General features: G+C 36.0%; 1 long non-coding RNA gene across 4 annotated transcripts in view; it reads left to right on the top strand.

The window, feature by feature from the left end:
- Nucleotides 1-20,204, top strand: part of LOC126947762 (uncharacterized) — a 44,506-nt gene extending 24,302 nt beyond the window's left edge. Inside the window, exons 5-8 of one of the 4 annotated variants that reach the window (XR_007723196.1) lie at nt 8,826-8,878; nt 13,026-13,139; nt 13,326-13,424; nt 15,111-20,204. This is a non-coding gene — a long non-coding RNA (uncharacterized LOC126947762). Of the gene's footprint in view, nt 1-8,809; nt 13,140-13,325; nt 13,425-15,110 lie in introns of all 4 variants that reach the window. The other 3 variants (XR_007723193.1, XR_007723192.1, XR_007723191.1) reach the window with 3 other exon arrangements.

The following is a 20,204-nucleotide window of genomic DNA, read 5'->3' as shown; positions in this document are numbered from 1 at the left end:
TGTGTTTATTTTTGTTTGTTGCCTATACATTGGGATTCATATCCAAAAAATCATGCCAAGGTCAATGCCATGTATGATTTCCCCTGTTTTCTCCTAGGGATTCTTTGGTTTCAGATGCTATGTTTAAATTCCTTTTCAATTTTCAGTTTATTCCTGTGCGTAGCATAACAGTCCAATGTCATTCTTTTGCATGTGGGCCTCCAGTTTTTGCAATGCTGTTTATCCTGTCTCCATTAGGTGTTTGGGCATGTTATTGAAGATTCTTTGACCGTAGTGGTGTAGGTTTATTTCTAGGGTTTATATTTTGTTCCATTCTTCTATGTGACTGTTTTCATGCCAGCATCATATATTTATATATATCTATTTATATATGTGTATATATACACACATATGTAGCATATATATGTGTATATAAATGTATAATTACTGTAGTTTTGAAATATAACTTGAAAGTAAGAACTGTGGTAACTCCTGCTTTGCTCTTCTCGCTCAAGATCACTTTAGGCAATTAAGGTCTTTTGTAATTTCATACAAATTTTAAGGATTTATTTCTGCTTCTGTGAAAAATGCCGTTGAACTTTTGATAAGGATTACATTGAATCTGTAGACTGTTTTCTATAATAGCATTTTGACAATATTGATTTATCCCATTGAATACAGAATATTGAACACAGAATATCTTTCAATTTCTATTATTTTTCTACTCTCTGTTTATTTTGCCTTGATCTTTCTTATTTTCTGTCTTATATTAACTTTGGGCTTGATTCACTCTTCTTTTTCACTGGTTCCTTGAGGTTTAATGATACATTGTTTATTTGAGGTCTTTCTTTTTTTGAATGTACATGTTTGTCATTATAAATTTTCTTCTTAGCACTGTCTTAATGCTTCCCACAAGTTTTGGTGTATTGTGTTTTCACTTTTGTATCAAGATTATTTTTATTTTCCTTTTCATTTCCTCTTTAAACCACTAGTTGTTAAGAATTGTGCTATGTTCACTTATTTTTGAATTTTCCAGTTTTCCTCCTGTTATTGACTTGATACAATTTCAATCTTCTTAAATGTATTAAGACATTTTTTGACTTAAAGTATGCTCTACTTTGGAGGATGTTTCCTGTTAGCTTGAGAAGAACACCTGTTTTCCTGTTATGGATGAAATGTGCACATACATCTGTTAGGTCCATTTGGTCTAAAGTGTAGATCAGGTCTAATTTTTTTTTCCTTACAGATTATCTGTCTAAATGATCTATCCATTGTTGTAAGTGGAGTATTGATAATTGCAACAGTATCAATAGGGTTACCTATATCCCTAATATTATTGATTGCTGCATATCTCTCCCTCCAGATATTATTGTTTGCTTTATATTTTCAGATGCTCCAATGTTAAGTGTGTATTTATTTATAACTGTTTCATTCCTTTAATCAACTCATCCCTTTATCATTATATAATGACCATCTTTATCTCTTCTTACAGCATTATCTTAAAGTATATTTTGTCTGATATAAAGATAGCTATCCATGTTTTTTTTGTTTGTTTGTTTTAATTTGCATGGAATATCAAATTTTCTCATCTCCTACATTCACACCATATATGTCCTTGAAGCTGAAATGAGTCTCTTGTAGGCAGCATATTGTTGGGTCTTCCTTTGTAATCCATTCAGCCATTCTGACTTTTGACTATAGAATAGATTGAATTTATCTTCAAGGTAATTATTGATAGGTAAGAACATACAATTGTCATTTTGTTCATTGTGTTTTAGCTTTTTAACATATTACTTGTTACTTTATTTCTCCCTTGCTGCCTTTCTTTGAGATTTTATGATTTTCTGTAATGTCCTGCTTTGATTTCTCTTTATCTTTGGGTATCCACTATAGGTTTTCACTTTTTGATTAGCATGGAGCTTATATACAATATCTTGTAGTTGCAGAAACCTATTTTAAACTGATAACTTTTATTATATTCAAAACTCTATACTTTTTTACTCAGTCCACCATATTTTATATATTTGAGGTCACATTATTTATTTTTAATATTGTATATTTATTAACAAATTATTGTAGCTATAATTATTATTACTTTTGTATTTTAACTGTCATACTAGCAGTGAAAGAGATCTAAACACCACTATTACACTATTTGAGTGTTCTGTAATTTTTATATATTTACCTTAATCAATGAGTTTCATACTTTCATGTGCTTTCATGTTGCTCTTTAGTAAACTTTTGCTGCAAATTCAGAAATTCTTTAAAACAATTATTTTGAATTCTTTGTCATGAAATTTATAGATTTTTTGTATTTTGTATAATTTTTCATGTCAAATAATTGTTTTAAAGGAGAGTTATGAGGTACAAGAGAATAAATAAGCAATTCAACTAAAATGAAAAAAAAAAAAAAACACAAACAAAATGAAAAGTTCAATAGAGAGATGGAAAAACATAGAACCCAAACTAAAATTCTGGAGCTAAAGAATAAAATAAATGAAATAAAGAATATAAAATGAAGAATCAACAGAAAAATTGATCAAGAAGAAAGAATCTGTGAAATTGTTTCAGCCAGGAACAACCTGCAAAGGGTATTATAGAGATAAGGGCTCTTCATCCTAGAACATATCAGTAGTCTCTTTCACCAGAAGTTCAGCTGACAAAGAAGTTAAACCAGTCCATCTTCCTTCTACTCTTATTCCTGGGCCATTTGCCAACAAAGAGTGTGAATAGATTGCAGGTCAACTGTTTAATTACTTCCTTACACTGCTGAATGAAGTTTGTTCAACAATTGCCAAGCTGATCATCAAACATATTCTTTGCTATTGCGTACAACACTTCCTGACTTCTAAAATTAGATTTATGTATAGCTTCAAAACCCACAATATCCCAGTAGCTCACTGTTCAAAGTACTAAATATTTGATTAGGTCTTTAAGGGTAAAGACATCAAAATTTCTAAGAAGTTTGTGCCATGGACAAAATTTGTTGGTTATTTTCTTTATCTATCTGTCCAGATTTCACTGTATTAGTATTTCCATAGTGGTTCTTATAATTTATTTGGGCTGGAAATATCATAGTTTTGACATAGATGAAGGGGTTCTTTTTGTATAGATTTTGCTCTTTTTGTTACTTTCTGTTTTTATTAAAGGTGAGTTGGAGTAGAAATACTTTTGCTCTGCATCTTCAAACATAAAGAAACGTTTCAAAAGACCTACCATGCCATAACTGAAATTTCCGTGGTTTGAAGAAGTCTACCAAAAAAAAATTGCTTCAATTACATATGTTTGCTTTTTTTGTGTGTGTGAATTAGCTAAAAGATTTGTAAAACTCTATATTAACTTTTGAAAGATGCGAAAACCTTTTGAAAAGCAAATGCCTACATTTTTAATTATTGTTTTGGATTCTAAAACTACATGAATGACCCAGGCAAATATAAGGGTAAAAAAAGGGGGTAAGAAAAGGAAAACCAAAACTGATCTTTTCGTTTGCTTTTAACTATTTTAAACAAGAATCATCTATGGAGTTAAATGTGATTGTCAATGATAAGGAATTTAATTCACTTCAAGGAGACAGTGAAAAATACTGCGTTAGATTATGTGGGTATTTCAAAAAATATATACTTTGGGTTACTATTTTTATATATTTTGTATTAACAAGAGAATCAAATGTAAAATTATCCTAAGGCATAAGAAATTATTGGCCATTTCCACTAAATGATAAGTTTTCTGGAGAAACTGCAATACCTAATTTATCTTTTTACCTCTCATATCTACTATTATACCTTGCTGGTGGTGTGCATTGTACTGCTGTCAATTTGTGATAGAAATATTTAAACAGTGTCTTTTAATTAATATTCTCCTAATTAGTTAGTATATCTCAATTACAATGTCAGTGTTTTCTTTTCATTTATAGCATGTCATTTATCACTAAAAACTCTAAATATTCTTTCCAATGAGTTAAAAGAAAGAAAAACTATTCTCTGTTGGAACATGAATAGCAAATTTTCAGAAAATAATACTTGTCAAACACAAAGATGAAAAAAGAAATCCTAGTCAATTTAAAACACAGAGAGGACTGATATTGATGGAACACAAGTGTCTAAGATAGAATTGTACGGAATTCCTATAGTAACACCCAATTTTTGTAAACTATAGGTCCAGGAACAAAGGCTCCATTTTAGATCTCACTGTGTCTAAAAAGCAATCTTTCTTAGCAAAGTTCCAATATTCCTCTTCAATTTCAATATGACATTTTGTTCTAAGGTTAATAGATATTAGAAATATGTCCAATCACAGAATATCAGCTACAACAGGACAGTAAATATAGAGTAGATAATTCTGTGGCTTTGATTTTATTGCTAGACTATCAGAGGAATCAATTTGGACTAGATGTAAGATCTTCATCCTTTCACACATTCAGTCCCAAATAAGGCAGTGTCGTTGTGAAAAAACCTTGATTTTAGGTATGGTAAGTTATGCTACTAAATAATAATAATAATCACAGTACTGCGTTAAGGCATATACCTCAAAACATATCTTAACATGTAAACATTGTGACAAGTGCTAAGTATTTTGACAACATAATAAGTACATTTGGATGACTGAGTGAAACATGTCAGTTCCAGCAGAATTATTTATATGTGTGTGCTAGAGGACAGTGAGTTTGGAGCAGTGTTAGGCACTAAAGCAAGTTTAAAGCAACAACCCAGGAGAGTCCAAAAAGGAGGGAAATACTGTGTCTGTTTTAGTCTGTTTGGGCCACTATAACCAAATACCATAAACTGAGTGTCTTACAAAAGCAGAAATTTATTTTCCACAATTTGGAAGACTAAATTCAAAATCAAGCAGATTTTGTGTCTGGTGAACGCTAACTTCCTAGTTCAAAGAGGGTACCTGTGGCTCTGTCCTTATTTGCTGGATTAGTCAAGCATCTTATTCATAATAGCACTAAAAAGAGTTCCACTCCCAAGTTCCTAATACTATGACCGCAGGTATTAGAATTTCAACATATAAATTTTTGGGGTGAATTCACCCTAACAATGTTTGATTATTGAACTAATTCTAATAGTGTTGTAATTACTGACAGCTAACGATGGATTCACTGAGAATTCTGAGGTGTTCCTGCTTGCCTACAGGGTTTACTGTAATATATATATGTATATATATATATACACACACACATATATAGTATATAAACTGTAGTGTGTATATATATACACACACACTGTAATGTATATAGTAATATATTTCTTGTTCTGAGAATAAGACAAGATCATGAGGTTGTATCTTAGAACTACGTTCAATGCCCATAAGAATCCAAGAAACTTAATACATGTAATTGGAAATGTTTTATTTCTTCATGGTGGAATTCTCGACATGATCAGAAGCTGTACTGATGGTGTAATTCAACTAATGAGAAAGACTGCAAGAGGCAAGAACTTTCTTTTTCTCAAGAGATTGGGAAATCATGAGGAGAAAAAACTCATAGAGAAAGAAAGGCAAAGAACTTTATGAAAGGATAAAGGACAACAAATGATTCTGAGATCTAAATACTGCTTCTAGACCTCAGTCTTTTTGTTGCTGTTGTTGTTGTTTGACAAGTCCACAGATTGATAGTTAAGGCCAGGAAAGGAAAGTATGCAAGTAAACTGAAAATGTTTGTGGTAAATTTGGATTAAAAGGCAGCAATGATTTGAGAACTAACGTAGCACATCACTGTTGAAGGAAAGAGATTCTTCGCAAACAAAACAAGACTTTGGCATACCAAGAGCTTCCACCCATCAGTAGGTAGCTGAGTTCCATCAGTGGTTTTGTCGTGAAAGAAGAGCTTCAATACACCATGGCCTTTTTACAAAAAGCATTAGCATCAGCAGGAAAGAGACTGGTTCCTATACTGATTAAAAGGTAATTTCACCTGGCTGTGTAACAGGCACCTCGGAAGCCATAACATACAGAAGGAAAAGAGCTGGTACTGCATGATTCTAAGGAATATGTTCACACATGAGATATGGTACCCAGCTTTTCAGATAGAGAATTTGGAGACATTGAAAGCAAGCTGTAAGTGCCACAATAATAAACGATGTCAGTCTTAGACACACAATGAAACATAAAACTTGGGACTCGTTTTCACTTAAATCTGGAAGTTAATACCTAACTGAAGAAACGAAGCTTCTGTTTAAAGAACACATTCTATTCAACAAGGCTGCACTTTCAGGAAGAATAACAAATTAATTACTCGTGAGTCCAGGATATGATGACAAATTAAGATTGCATGAAAATAGAAGACCCTGGAGATATAAAGGGACATGAGGGACATGTATGTGTCAGAGAAAGTGAAAATCAGTCCATACAAAAACAGTTTTGGAAAAGACTACAGAACAATAGAAGCAATCGGTTAGGCTGGGCAGAGTGGCTCAGGCCTGTAATCCCAGCACTTTGGGAGGCCGAGGTGGGCGGATCAACTGAGGTCGGGACTTCAAGACCAGCCTTATCAACACGAAGAAACCCCGTCTCTACCCAAAATACAAATTAGCTGGGCGTGGTTGTGCAAGCCTGTAATCCCAGCTATTCAGGAGGCTGATGCAGGAGAATCCCTTGAACCTGGGAAGCGGACTTTGCGGTGAGCTAGGATCGCACCATTGCACTCCAGCCTGGGCAACAAGAGTGAAACGCAATCTAAAAAAAAAAAAAAAAAAAAAAAAAAAAGAAAAAAGAAAAAGAGCACTCGGTATTCGGTGTTAGGATAAATGCTTTGACTTTTGAATGACAAATACAATCGAACTCGCCAAAGACAATTTGTTAGCCTTTCTAACTGGGACGTGCAGGGATGCAATAGATTAGATCTAACTCCAACACACAGCCTGGAGTAAAGCCCAGACAAACTGCAATATGAAGCAGAACTGCCCTTAAATAACCTGGGGATTTGGGAGTAAAAAAAATTGTTTAAAGTTACCAAGAATTTAAGATTGTTATGTAACATTATTGCAGCAGAAAATTGAATATTAAACATTTTTATACTACTTATGAGTTTCATTCAACTCATTTTCAATTAAATGTACAAACAATGCTTGGGGAAATAGCAACACAATTTCCACATGTGATTAGATTATTTCACAATACTCTTAAAAATTTTAATTTTTTAATCTTTCAAAAACATTTCCCTTATAAGATATTAAAATAAAATGTATAAAAAATATCACAATTTAAAGTTTTTTTTTCTATACTTGAATTTAAAAGCAACATTTTATGGCTGTTGAACAACTCTAACTTCCTTTCTTAAAACTTCCTTTCTCTGAATTACCTTTAAAGATTCTAGATTTGGAAAAAGCTGCTTACCACCACTTATAAAATATCTTGTATACTCACGGTTAACTTATAACCTAATTGAGAGTTGTGGGTTTCACCTGTGATGTCACCTTTTGTAAAGTTCAAAATCCAGAAATATTAACTGCTTGGTTTGGCTAATCTCAGGTAACAGAATATTTCAAAGGATTTTCTTCAAGAGTGCTCAGCTTGATTAAAAGTGTATATTCAAGTTATAGGTATATTTAAAAGGCCTTTATGTTTTTCTCTTCGTGAATCACGTTTCTCTTGAAAAGAACTTTTCTGTTGACTGAATTACTTTTCCCCACTCTGGTCTTTCCACTCTAAATGTACCCAGGATAACTTCTGGTGGCCTGAAACTTTTTGGGAAAAATAGAAAAGGCATGATGGATTCCATTTTGGGAGAAACCTCTATTTTCCACATGGAACTCAGAATTTACAGGCTGATAGATCCCACTCAAAATCTGTTTTGTCTTACAGCTATACACGTTTATTAGGCCCTAGAAACTTCACGGTTTTCTATCCCTGCTCTTAAAGGGCTCCACTGGGAAGCCAATAATTCACTTAGGAAACAGGACAAGAAAAAAATCTTATAAATGCTGTATCTTCTTCTGTTTTTCTGTGTAGCGATATGTGTTGTGTGTGATGACTGTAAGAAGAGCTCTAATTGATTGCCTTAAATAAAAATAAGCACTTAAATCAAATATTATAGAGGAAAGTTAAAACTATAATGTGTTTAGTTTATGTGACTTTTAATCTTTAAGAAATAAAAATTGTTTTAAAGATTAAGTTGGTAAAATGCAAATGTCATCAAAATGTAAATAGGAGGTATAAATCATGTAAGTTAGATACCAGGTTTGCTAAATGTTTCAAGTTGTACACTGCCTGCTTTACAGCTTGGTAAGGCCTGGAGACATAAGAAATTAACTATGCCCCTAACAATGCTGAGAAAAGTCAGACTTTATCTGCATCTAGTACATAATTAAAACAACTAACCAGGTTTCACAGTAAAGTTGAAAATTGCTAAGAGTTACCATTAAAACATGTAAATAAGAGAACTAAAAAGAAATTTACATGCAAGATGTGTAAGAACAGTAAAATGTGTTTTTGGTAAAAGATTATCAAAAGGTATAAAAATGTAAACCTTGTCTATGGAAAAAGGATTATTTTGAAACCAATGTAAGGGTAAAATTTGGCTTCTCTCCCTTGTACAGATTTTCATGTAATAGAGAAGATAGTGAAATATTTTGTTTGCCTTGTTGGTAGACTGCCAAGGAGAGAAAAGGTTAGATAGGAGACAAACTGTTTGGAAAGTGAAGTCTTCTCTCTTAATGAGTAAAGGTTATTGCCTAGTTTTAAAATTTCTGAGTCATCATTTTGGCAAAATAAATAACTTACGTGTAATCTGGAATTGTATTTCATAATATCAAGTGTTTTAAACCTCTAACATTTGACAGGCTTTCCAAAATCAAACTTCATATTCAAAATTGTCTCTCCTGAAACCTAGCTTTTGTATGCTACAGAGGGTCCTGAAGCATCCAGAAGAGAGGTAAACAGAATTTTTTGACATGTTTAGGTAAGTGGGATTGCAAAAATTATGTTATATTTTAGTGATAGTTTTAATATATCTTCCAAAATTGTATGGGATTTTAAAAATCCTAAACCTTGAGTATATGCTGTGAATCATAATAAGGATTATAATATAAGTTGCTGCAAACCACAGAAATAACCAAATATCTTTGCCAATCATGTTCTTGACTGTAACTAACCTGAACACTTTGTCATCTACAGAAAATTGTTGTCTTGTTTTAATCCTCTTCAAAAGATGTTTTACAATCAACTGTAGGACTTTAAAAACATGCTCAAAAATGCAGGTTTCTGATAACTTTGGAAATCATGACATGGGAATAAAAGAAAACATAAAAGAGTCATGAAGAGCTTAACTGTGAATATCAAATAGGAGTTAATCTCATGAACTAAACTAATAGATGTCAGAAATAATATTTTTTACTTTTTGCTTAAAACATTGCTATTCTTTGTTTTGTTCTTTAGAATTAAAGAAACTTTTAAGCTGTCTACAGCTCTTAACAATTGAGTAAGGTATACATACTCCTGTGAACAAAATTTGAGGGCATTTGTTTCTCTCTGCTGGGTTACTCTAGAATTTGGAAACTATTTGGGAATATTCTTAACTTATGACAATATAGTTATTTGCACCAGTGCAGTAAGAATCCATTTTCTTTTGTAACATGACACAATTGGAGAAACTGGTTGTTTTACCAAGGCTGTGACTGGAAGGGTATGCTTCTCTTTGAGGAATCAAGCTTCACTTACAGAGCCAATAAAAGCCTATTGGGAAATGAGGCCTCCTACCTTGTCTACACAATCTGTGTACAGTGTTTCTAGTATGTGGTGAGTAAACAATGTCACTACCTAACAGGCCCAGGAACCACACATTCTTGTGACCTTAAGAAGAGAGGAATTCACTCAATTTGTAGGTATTTGAGGGTACAAACTCATGGCTGGGCTTGGCTTTTAAAAAGTCCTATCTGAGATTCCATGTGGAACAGAGTTTCATGAAAGATAATTTTAAAAGACTATGCAAAAATAACTATTTTTGCTTCACTTTATGCAAATAATCAAGTCAAGTATAAGCCTAAGTTTATTTTGCAAACAACTCAGTAATAGTTTATTTTTAACAAAGCAATTATCGTGATTTGTTTTGAACAAAACTGAGGCCAGGAGAAAGAAAAATTTGATTCAAAACTTATCATACACTTGTCATTAAATTCTAATCTCATTAGTTGTTTTTAAGTTTTGCCTACTCTGTTAGTCTGTTCTCATGATCCTAACAAAGACACACCTGACACTGGGTAATTTATTTAAAAAAGGAGGTCTAATGGACTCACAATTTCACATGGTTAGGAAGGCTTCACACTCATGATGGAAGGCAAAAACATGGAAGCAGACAAGAAAGAGGATGAAAACCAAATGAAAGGGATTTCCTGTTATAATACCATCAGATCTCCTGAGACTTATTCACTACCATGAGAACAGTATGGGGAAAACCACCTCCCATGATTCAATTATCTTCCCTAGATCCCTCCCACAACTCATGGGAATTATGGGAGCTACATTTTAAGAAGTGACTTGGGTGGGGCAAAGCCAAACTATATCACCTACATTTTAGACTAACCCTGCTTATTCCTGTAAACAAATGAGCAATCTTTGGCTGAAACTCAATATAAAAAAGGGATAAGTAGTATAAAAATCTGGATCAATATTCTAGTTTCGGGCAATGATTCTGCAAATCTCACCAGATTATGAGAGTATACAGGGTACCCACAACCAAGAGGTTTCTTTGATTGGGAAAATAAAACAAGGAAGTTAACCAAAGCCAAGTCCCTTGCACCCAAATCTTAGGAGGTATAAATATAGCAAACATTTATCTGGGTATGGCTGAAGCATTGAGATTTTTGAGCTATCATTATTTATCCCCTTGTTTCATTTTTATACATGTCCTCTAATAACTCATTTTTTTCTTGCCTAAAGTCTATCAAGCTACAAATGATGATGCAAATGAAACCATGCATGGAAACACATTTCTTCCAAGGATCCTTAGAAAGGTCACAGGAGGAACCCTAGCTGCTGTTCCCCACACAATGCCCCTTTCCAGCAGGACATAGCAAGAAGAATTATCACCTACCTCCTTAACAGCAGTTAGGGTCTCCACTCCTGCAGGGAAAAATGAGAGAGGAGAAAGAAACAAACCAGTCAGGCAGGCAGTTAGGGTGGGTCCTCAGCTGAATTCTTTCAAACAAAACAATAGCCTAAAAAATCCAACTATAGTCACATAAATGTAAACTTGCATAGTGAGGTTTGACTAAGACATGCCCACAGCCGCACAGATAAGAAAATCTACACAGGTGACTTGTGCAGACATACTCACAATAAAAGGTTCCATCCCCCATGATATGGTTTGGCTGTGTCCCCACCCTAATCCCATCTTTAATTTCAACATGTTTGGGAGGGAAACAGTGGGTGATAATTGAACCATGGTGGCACGTCTTTCCCATGCTGTTCTTTTCTCAGGGTAGTTAATAAGTCTCACAAGATCTGATGGTTTTAAAAAGGGGAAGTTCTCTGCACAACCTCTTTTCTCCTGTCGGCTGCCATGTGAGACATGCCTTTTACCTTCTGCCATAATTGTGAGGCCTTCCCAGCCATGTGACACTATAAATCCAATATTCCTCTTTCTTTTGTAAATTTCTCAGTCTTGTGTATGTCTTTTTCAGTAGCATGAAAATGGACTAATACCATAAATGGGTACCAGGAGTGGAGTGATGCTAAAATTATACACGAAAATATGGAAGTGACTTTGGAACTGTGTAAGAGACAGAGGTTGGAACTGTTTGGAGGTCTCAGAAGAATATAAGAAAGTGTGGGAAAGTTTGGAACTCCCTAGAGACTTGTTAATGGCTTTGAGTAAAATGCTAATAATGATATAAAATCCAGGCTGAGGTGGTCTCAGATGAAGATGAGGAACTTGTTGGGAACTGGAGCAAAAGTGACTCTTGTTATGTTTTAGCAAAGAGGCTAGTAGCATTTTGTCCCTACCCTAGAGATTTGTGAATCTTTGAACTTGAGAGAGATGATTTAGTGTATCTGGCAGAAGAAGTTTCTAAGCAGCAAAGCATTCAAGAGGTAACTTAGGTGCTGTTAAAGGCATTCAATTTTAAAATGGGAAACAGAGCATAACAGTTTGGAAAATTTGCAGCCTGATACGATTGAAAGAACAAATCTCTTTTTCTGAGAAGATATTCAAGTCAGCTGCAGAAATTTGCATACGTAACCAGGAGCCAAATGTTAATCTCAAAGACAATGGGGAAAATGTCCCCAGGGCATGTCAGGGGTCTTCACAGCAGCCTCTCCTCTCACAGGCCCAGAGGCCTAGGAGGAAAAAGTGATTTCTTGGGCTGGGCATAGAATCCCTGTGCTATGTGCAGCCTAGTAACTTGGTGCCCTGCATTCCAGCCACTTCAGCCATGGATAAAATGGGCTAAGGAATAGCTCAGGCTATTGCTTCAGAGGGTGGGATCCCCAAGCCTTGATATTTTCCATGTAATGTTGAGCTGGGGGTACACAGAAGTCAAGAATTGAGGTTTGGGAACCTACCCCTAGATTTCACAGGATGTATAGAAACACCCAGACGTCCAGGCAAGAGTTTGCTACAGTGGCAGGGCCTTCATGAAGAAACTCTGCTAGGTTCATGCAGAAGGGAAATATGGGTCAGAGCATCCACACGGGGTCCCTACTGGGGCACCACCTAGTGGAGCTGTGAGAAGCGGGCCCCCCTCCTCCAGATCCCAGAATGCTAGATTCCTTGACAGCTTGTCCGTGCACCTGTAAGAGCTGCAGACACTCAACACCAGCCAGAGAAACCAGCCAGGATGGGGCTATATTCAGTGAAGCCACAGAGGCAGAGCTGCCCAAGGCCATGGGAACCCACCACTTGCATCAGTGTGACCTGAATGTGAGACATAGATTCAAAGGAGATCATTTTGGAGATTTATGATTTGACTGCCTTACTGGAATTCGTCCTTGAATGGGGACTGTAGTCCCTTTGTTCTGGCCAGTTTCTCCCATTTGAAACAGCTGTATTTACTCAATGCCTGTACCCCCATTGTATCTACGAGGTAACTAACTTCCTTTGGATTTTACAGGGTCATAGGCTTACCCTGTCTCAGTTAAGACTTTGGACTGTGAACTTTTGAGTTAATGCTGAAATGAGTGAAGACTTTAGAGGACTGCTGGGAAGTCACGATTGATTTTGAAATGTGAGGACATGAGATTTGGGAGGGGCTGGGGCAGTACGATAGGGTTTGGCTGTGTCCCCATCCAAGTCTCATTTTGAATTTCCAGGTGTTGTGTGAGGGACCTTATGGGAGGTAATCAAATCATGGGGGCAGGTCTTTCCTGTGCTAATGAATAAGTCTCATGCAATCTGATGTATTTAAAAACAGGAGGTTCCCCACACAAGTTCTCTTCTCTTGTCTGCCAACATGTGAGATGTACGTTTCACCTCTGTCGTGATTATGAAGCCTTCCCAGCCACATGGAACTGTAAGTCCAGTAAACATTTCTTTTGTAAATTGTCCAGTTTCAGGTATGTCTTTATGAGCAGCATGAAAACGGACTAATACACCTTGACACATGAGCAGTAAAGGGAACAAAGCAATATGGAGTAACTAAAGCTATGGGTCACATGTAAATTAGGACAAGGTGAAGCTACCAGAAATTTGTACTGTATGCAAATGAGATGCCTAGCCCTTATCAGGTTTTTGATAAAAGGGTTTGCATTCAACTGTAAAGATGACAACCTTCTTTTAAGCCCCCTTTCCACAGTGGAGAGCTTTCTTCTTTTGCTTATTAAAAAACTTTCATTTCTACCTCACTTTGGTGTCCACACTTCTTAATTTTCAAGGTCATGAGACAAAGGACTCCAGGTGATGCCTCAAATAAGAGACTGCCACATGGTAGTGCATTGGTTAAACTGTAATATTTGGAAACCGCTTGCCCTTTGTTTACCTTTTCAATTACTTAAACCCAGGATACACTTAAAGGTTCTGTATGTTTGTGTGTGTGTATAGATGTGTGTGTGTGTATAGATGATGATGTATGTGTGTGTATATATATATACACGTATACATACATATATGTATTCATATATATACATGTATTTATATATATATATGTATACACATGTATTCATACATATATATGAAAATCTGTAAGACCATACATTCAAAACATTTCTATGTGGTCTCTCTTAAATTAATCCCCTGCAAAATGCAGTTTGATTTTACACAAAACATTCCCTTTCTCAGAAAAAGTTCTGGTAATGTATTATTTTCTCGTTTTATTTCTTCATTTTTAAGCTGTTTGTGATAAAAGGATACAAATTAAGTTTTTGATTCAATATTTTAGAAGAAAATGCAGAAAAATGTTTATACTAAGTAATGTTTTTCTCTCTGAAACAAAATTTTTAAAAATTTGGCCGAGTGTAATCCCAACACTTAGGGAGGCTGAAGCAGGAGGATTGCATGAGCCCAGAAGTTCAAGACCAGCTTTCCCTATTTAAAAAAAAAAAAAAGAAAAAAGAAGTTTATTTAAAAAAATATTAACAAATAAAAACATAAATAAAAGAAACTTACAGGCTTATTTTTCATTGAAATAGTTGTAAGGGAGGATAAGTTACTTTTTCTCTACCTTCTTTGGTTTAATGGTGGGGATATATGAATCAAATAAATAAAAGCTTAATAAGAGAGGGAAAAACACATTGAATTATGTAGATAGCCAGGAACATAAGAGGCATCCACAAAGAGTGCAAAAATGAAATCCTTAAGATATGGAGTTTCTCCCAACAGTAGCCAAAAGAAATAAAAATTTAGACAAACCCTCTGAGAGGGTTGGTAGAACACCAGTGGCAAGAGGGTGCAACCTGCATCTCTATCTGACCATCTACAAATTCTCAGGGCATCCAGTCTGATGATTGACTGTCTGTACAGCAAGCCCAACATCATGTACCCTGCAACCAGGAGGAAAGCCAAGCTAAGCACTCAAGACACAGAATGAGACAAACAGGAAAACAATGGCTGTCCCTGGGAGTGAAAGGGTCAATAAGCAATGAATATTCAAGAGAAAATTCACCAAAATCCCATTCCAAAGAACTAATTCTTATAATTGTTTTTCTCCTGCAAATCTCAATTTGGAAAAGAAAAAACAGACCCTGTATTTGTATTTTTGCAGGCAAAACTCCAGGATCTGATCCAGCAAAAATTTCTACATCAGCTTTGTCAGATCTCAGTTCAGCTACAGCCTCTGGAGCAAGTGGGATACCTGCCTGTCCATTCATGGTTGCCTAAGCCACAGGAAAGAAGAAACACTTTTTCTCTTCCCTCCTGGTTCAGTGTCTGGGACCCTACAAATTAAACTGACCACAGATAAGTTAACAAGAAAAAAAAAAATTAATGATGTACATACACATGGAAATTCACAAAGAAATGTAATGCAAAGAGGCAATTAGAATTTGGGGTGTGTATCTTAGACTAGCCAAAGAAAACAAGTTTAGGGCTGCTTGGTGCAGGAGGTAAGTTATGGGAAAGCAGGGGGAGGAACTGTATTCTAAATAAGGATTGTTTAATAAGGTTTCTTATGCAGATAAGTAATCAGCTATTAAGAGTTGTCTATGGAGTAGTTTTCTCACAAGTACGCTAGAGGGAGACACCTTTACAATACTGAAATTTAATTATTGCTTTTAGAAAGGGGAAAGTCAGAGAGCTAATTGCTTTCTGCCCAAAAAGTTATTATACCAAAGTGACATATTTTGGAGGGGCATATTTTGGTACACTTCAGGATATTTTACTGGATGCAATTCTATATTTTAATGTATTATAGTGATATTCATCATAAGATAGGAGAACACTTTATTTCTTCTACCAAGATAGCAGTATCACAAAATCATTAGTTCCTGCTAGAATGTGGGGCTTTATTTCATTTTATAGCATGCTTCAGTTGTCATTTGACTGACAGCTAAATCAAGAGATAATTCTATTTTTCCCTACCCATGGTATAAAAATAGTAAGCAGGAAGCAGGTTGTCATACAAATCAGTAATTTTGACATATGCCAGTTGAAGCCTGGAGTGAACTTTGACAAATACAGGTTCATGGAAATCTAAAGCCATTCAAAGGTTGGTAGTCCTATGTGCTAGTGAGTGAACTATGATGGAATTTAGTTTCATTTAAATTACAAACCTGGAGGCTGGGGGAGTAGGGAAGCAAACTATAAACGTAGTATACACTAAAACTGAATAAATTAATTCTGTAGTAATATTAATAAAGGGACTGATAATTACTTCATAGAATTTCCCAGTGATAACATATAATTACCTTGCATAAGTAGAGATATGTTTATATTCAGAGACGACGTTGCTGGTATTAATATATCAAATCTAATAGGAAAGTCTTGATAGAAAATGGATTCTTCTGTTATTGGATACATTCTACCCTGTCATTGTATTTTTCACTAGTATTCCATAAATGTGCTTCTCTAGCCTCACCGATTAACTGATCTATTCCCTGTCACTCGTTTCATTAATTCCTTTGGGCTTTTGTCATGCTTTTTCTTCTTTGGGAATCAATTTCTCTCCTTTCTCTTCCTTACAAATCTCCCTCATCCATCTCAAGACCTTCCTTTATCATTAAGCTTTCCCAGGTCATTTCAGCATGTGTACTATCCCCTTCCATTGAAACCAAACAACCTATTTCCTTACTTTATTATGCATCACTTTAACTATTCCTCTGCATTCTTATTAACACATCATATAGTTATATTTTGCATTGCCAACTATCCTCTGAACTTCAACATGGGTTACATGTTTCTAAGCACCTAAAAGAGTGCTGCAAAAAATACATATACGTTTCATTGGTTTGATGGGGGTCTTCACTGCAATGTACAGATTTATTTAATTTTGCTTGAGGTCATAGAGCACACATAAGATATCTGATCATAATACCTAAGCATAACAAACCTGATGCTAAAGTTTAAGAATTAGACTTTCCTATAAATTTTATGACCTAGAACTAAATTAGAAACAACATTAAAATTAAGACAGCATTTTGTGTCATCCAGCTTTCAGCTAACAGCACACACAGACTGAATATGGCAAGACTTCAAACAAGAATATATTATTTTCTGCTCCAATTCCAATGCTTTGTGATTTTTTTTCTTTGAGTTAGATTTTAGGAGAGTATCAGTACTGTGCTGGCCCAAAGTACTGAGAATAACAGTTACATGTTTTTTTTGTTTGTTTGTTTGCTTTTTTTTTTTTTTTTTTTTGAGATGGAGTCTCACTCTGTTGCCAAGGCTAGAGTGCAGTGACAGTGACACTATCTCGGCTCACTGTAATCTCCCCGACCCATTCAAGTGATTCTTCTGCCTCAGCCTCCCAAGTAGCTGGGACTACAGGCATGCACCACCACTATGGCTAATTTTATTATTTTCAGTAGAGACGGGGTTTTGCCATGTTGGCCAAGCTGGTCTTGATCTCCTTACTCAAGTGACCCGCCCACCTCAGCTTCCCAAAATGTTGATATTACAGGCATGAGCCCACGTGACTGGCCAACAGTCATATCTTTACTCAAGAGATGAGGAGGTATGCATCTAGCCAGAAGCCGTGGTTAGTGTATTATATACGGTTTCTCATTTAACACAACAGACTGAAAGAGTATATATTGCTTCCATTTTTCAGATGAGAAAACTAGGTTCAGACAAGTTTTTCAAGAATGTGTACTGAATTGATTGTGAAAATATAATAATTTTTCAAAATATGTTTTAAAATATTAAAGAAAAAATAGTGAGTTACATTTGGCAAATTTGCAATTATAGGAAAATAATAAATACTACTTTATCGAAGTCTAAGTGGTGTTTGTTTTACCTATAAACCTTTCAACACACCTGTTTCTGCCTTAAAACAGATTACATGAGTGACCCTGAGCCACACTTGTTTCTTTTTTCAGAGTTTATGTTCAATGTTACAGGACAAAATGAGCAAATAGATAGTGTATACTGTGCATTTGCCCATAGGTTCAACTTCTTGTGAAAGGTCTTTAAAAGTCTTTTAATATATCACTTTTCCTACTGTTTTCTTGAGTATAATTTTTATTGGCACTCATAAATGATTTTTTCTAAAACTTTATGATTTCTTACCAAAAAATTGTAAGTTGCATCTGTTATGTCTAGATTTTTTTATATCTATCTTTTGTGTGTGTGTGTGTGTGTGTGTGTCTGTGTGTGAGGAAAGTTGCAACAACAAACAAAACAGAAGAAAAATTGAGACTCACTTAAACTAGACCTTAGTAAGACCCTGAAATTTTTTTCCAGTCATTTGCAAAATAAAAGAAGGAATTTACTTTGATATATTCATAAAAATAAAGTGTCCTAAAACCCTTGGTTAAAATGATTAGAAGTTTCTCTATCTTTTCCCCAAAAAAATCTCATATTTCTAAAATGGAAAATGATCTCTTTAAAGATTGTCTTATTGAAAATCAGTGTCAAGTCAGGAGCAAGATGGCCGAATAGGAGCAGATCCAGCCTCCAGCTCACAGTGCAAGCATCACAGAGGATGGGTGATTTCTGCACTTTCAACTGAGGTACCGGGTTCATCTCACTGGGGAGTGCCAGATAATCAGTGCTGGTCAGCTGGTGCAGCCCAACCAGCAAGAGTTGAAGCAGGGCGAGCCATCATCTCACCTGGGAAGTACAAGGGGGAAGGGAATCCCTTTTGCTAGCCAAGGGAAACTGAGACACACAACACCTGAAAAATCGGGTAACTCCCACCCTAATTCTGTGCTTTACCAAGGGTCTTAGCAAATGGCACACCAGGAGATTATATCCCACTCCTGGATGGGAGGGTCCCATGCCCACGGAGCCTCCGTCATTGCTAGCACAGCAGTCTGAGATCTAACTGCAAGGCAGCAGCAAGACTGGGGGAGAGGCACCTGCCATTGCTGAGGCTTAAGTAGGTAAACAAAGCCACCAGGAAGTTCGAACTGGGTGGAGCCCACTGCAGCTCAAGGGGGTCTGCCTGTCTCTGAAGACACCACCTCTGGGGACAGGGCATAGCTAAACAAAAAGCAACAGAAACCTCTGCAGATGTAAATGACCCTGTCTGACAGCTTTGAAGAGAGCAGTGGATCTCCCAGCACAGAGGTTGAGATCTGAGAATGGACAGACTGCCTGCTCAAGTGGGTACCTGACCTCTGAGTAGCCTAACTGGGAGACATCCCCACTAGGTGCACACCGACACCTCACACCTCACACTGCGGGTACACCACTGGGATGAAGCTTCCAGAGCAAGAATCAGACAGCAACATGCACTGTTCAGCAATATTCTATCTTCTGCAGCCTCTGCTGCTGATACCCAGGAAAACGGGGTCTGGAGTGGACCTCAAGCAATCTCCAACAGACCTACAGCTGAGGGTCCTGACTGTTAGAAGGAAAACTAACAAACAGAAAGGACACCCACACCAAAACCCCATCAGTTCATCACCATCATCAAAAACCAACGGCAGATAAAACCACAAAGATGGTGAAAAAGCAGGGCAGAAAAGCTGGAAATTCAAAACATCAAAGTGCATCTCCCCCTCCAAAGGAACACAGCTCATTGCCAGCAACAGATCAAAGTTGGATGGAGAATGACTTTGACAAGTTGAGAGAAGAAGGTTTCAGTCAGACAAACTTCCCGGAGCTAAAGGAGGAACTACGTACCCAGTGCAAAGAAACTAAAAATCTTGAAAAAAGAATGGAAGAATGGATAACTAGAATAATCAATGCAGAAGGCCATAAATGAACTGACAGAGATAAAAACCATGACACTAGAAATACGTGACAAATGCAGAAGCTTCAGTAACCTACTCGATCAACTGGAAGAAAGAGTATCAATGATTGAATATGAAATGAATGAAACGAAGCAAGAAGAGAAGTCTAGAGAAAAAAGAGGAAAAAGAAATGAACAAAGCCTCCAAGAAATAAGGGATAATGTGAAAACACCAAATCTGTGTCTGATTGGTGTGCCTGAAAGTGAGGGAGAAAATGGAATCAAGATGGAAAACACTCTTCAGGATATCATCCAGGAGAACTTCCCCAACCTAGTAAGGCAGGCCAACATTCAAATACAGGAAATACAAAGAGTGCCACAAAGATACTCCTTGAGAAGAGCAACTCCAAGACACATAATTGTCAGATTCACCAAAGTTGAAATGAAGGAAAAAATCTTAAGGGCAGCCAGAGAGAAAGGTTGGGTTACCCACAAAGGGGAGCCCATCACACTAACAGCAGATCT

The sequence above is a fragment of the Macaca thibetana genome, chromosome 1, assembly GCF_024542745.1.
Source record: "Macaca thibetana thibetana isolate TM-01 chromosome 1, ASM2454274v1, whole genome shotgun sequence".
Classification (NCBI taxonomy): domain Eukaryota; kingdom Metazoa; phylum Chordata; class Mammalia; order Primates; family Cercopithecidae; genus Macaca; species Macaca thibetana.
The sequence above is the reverse complement of the archived record's forward strand: the minus strand, read 5'-3'. Positions and strand labels throughout refer to the sequence as shown.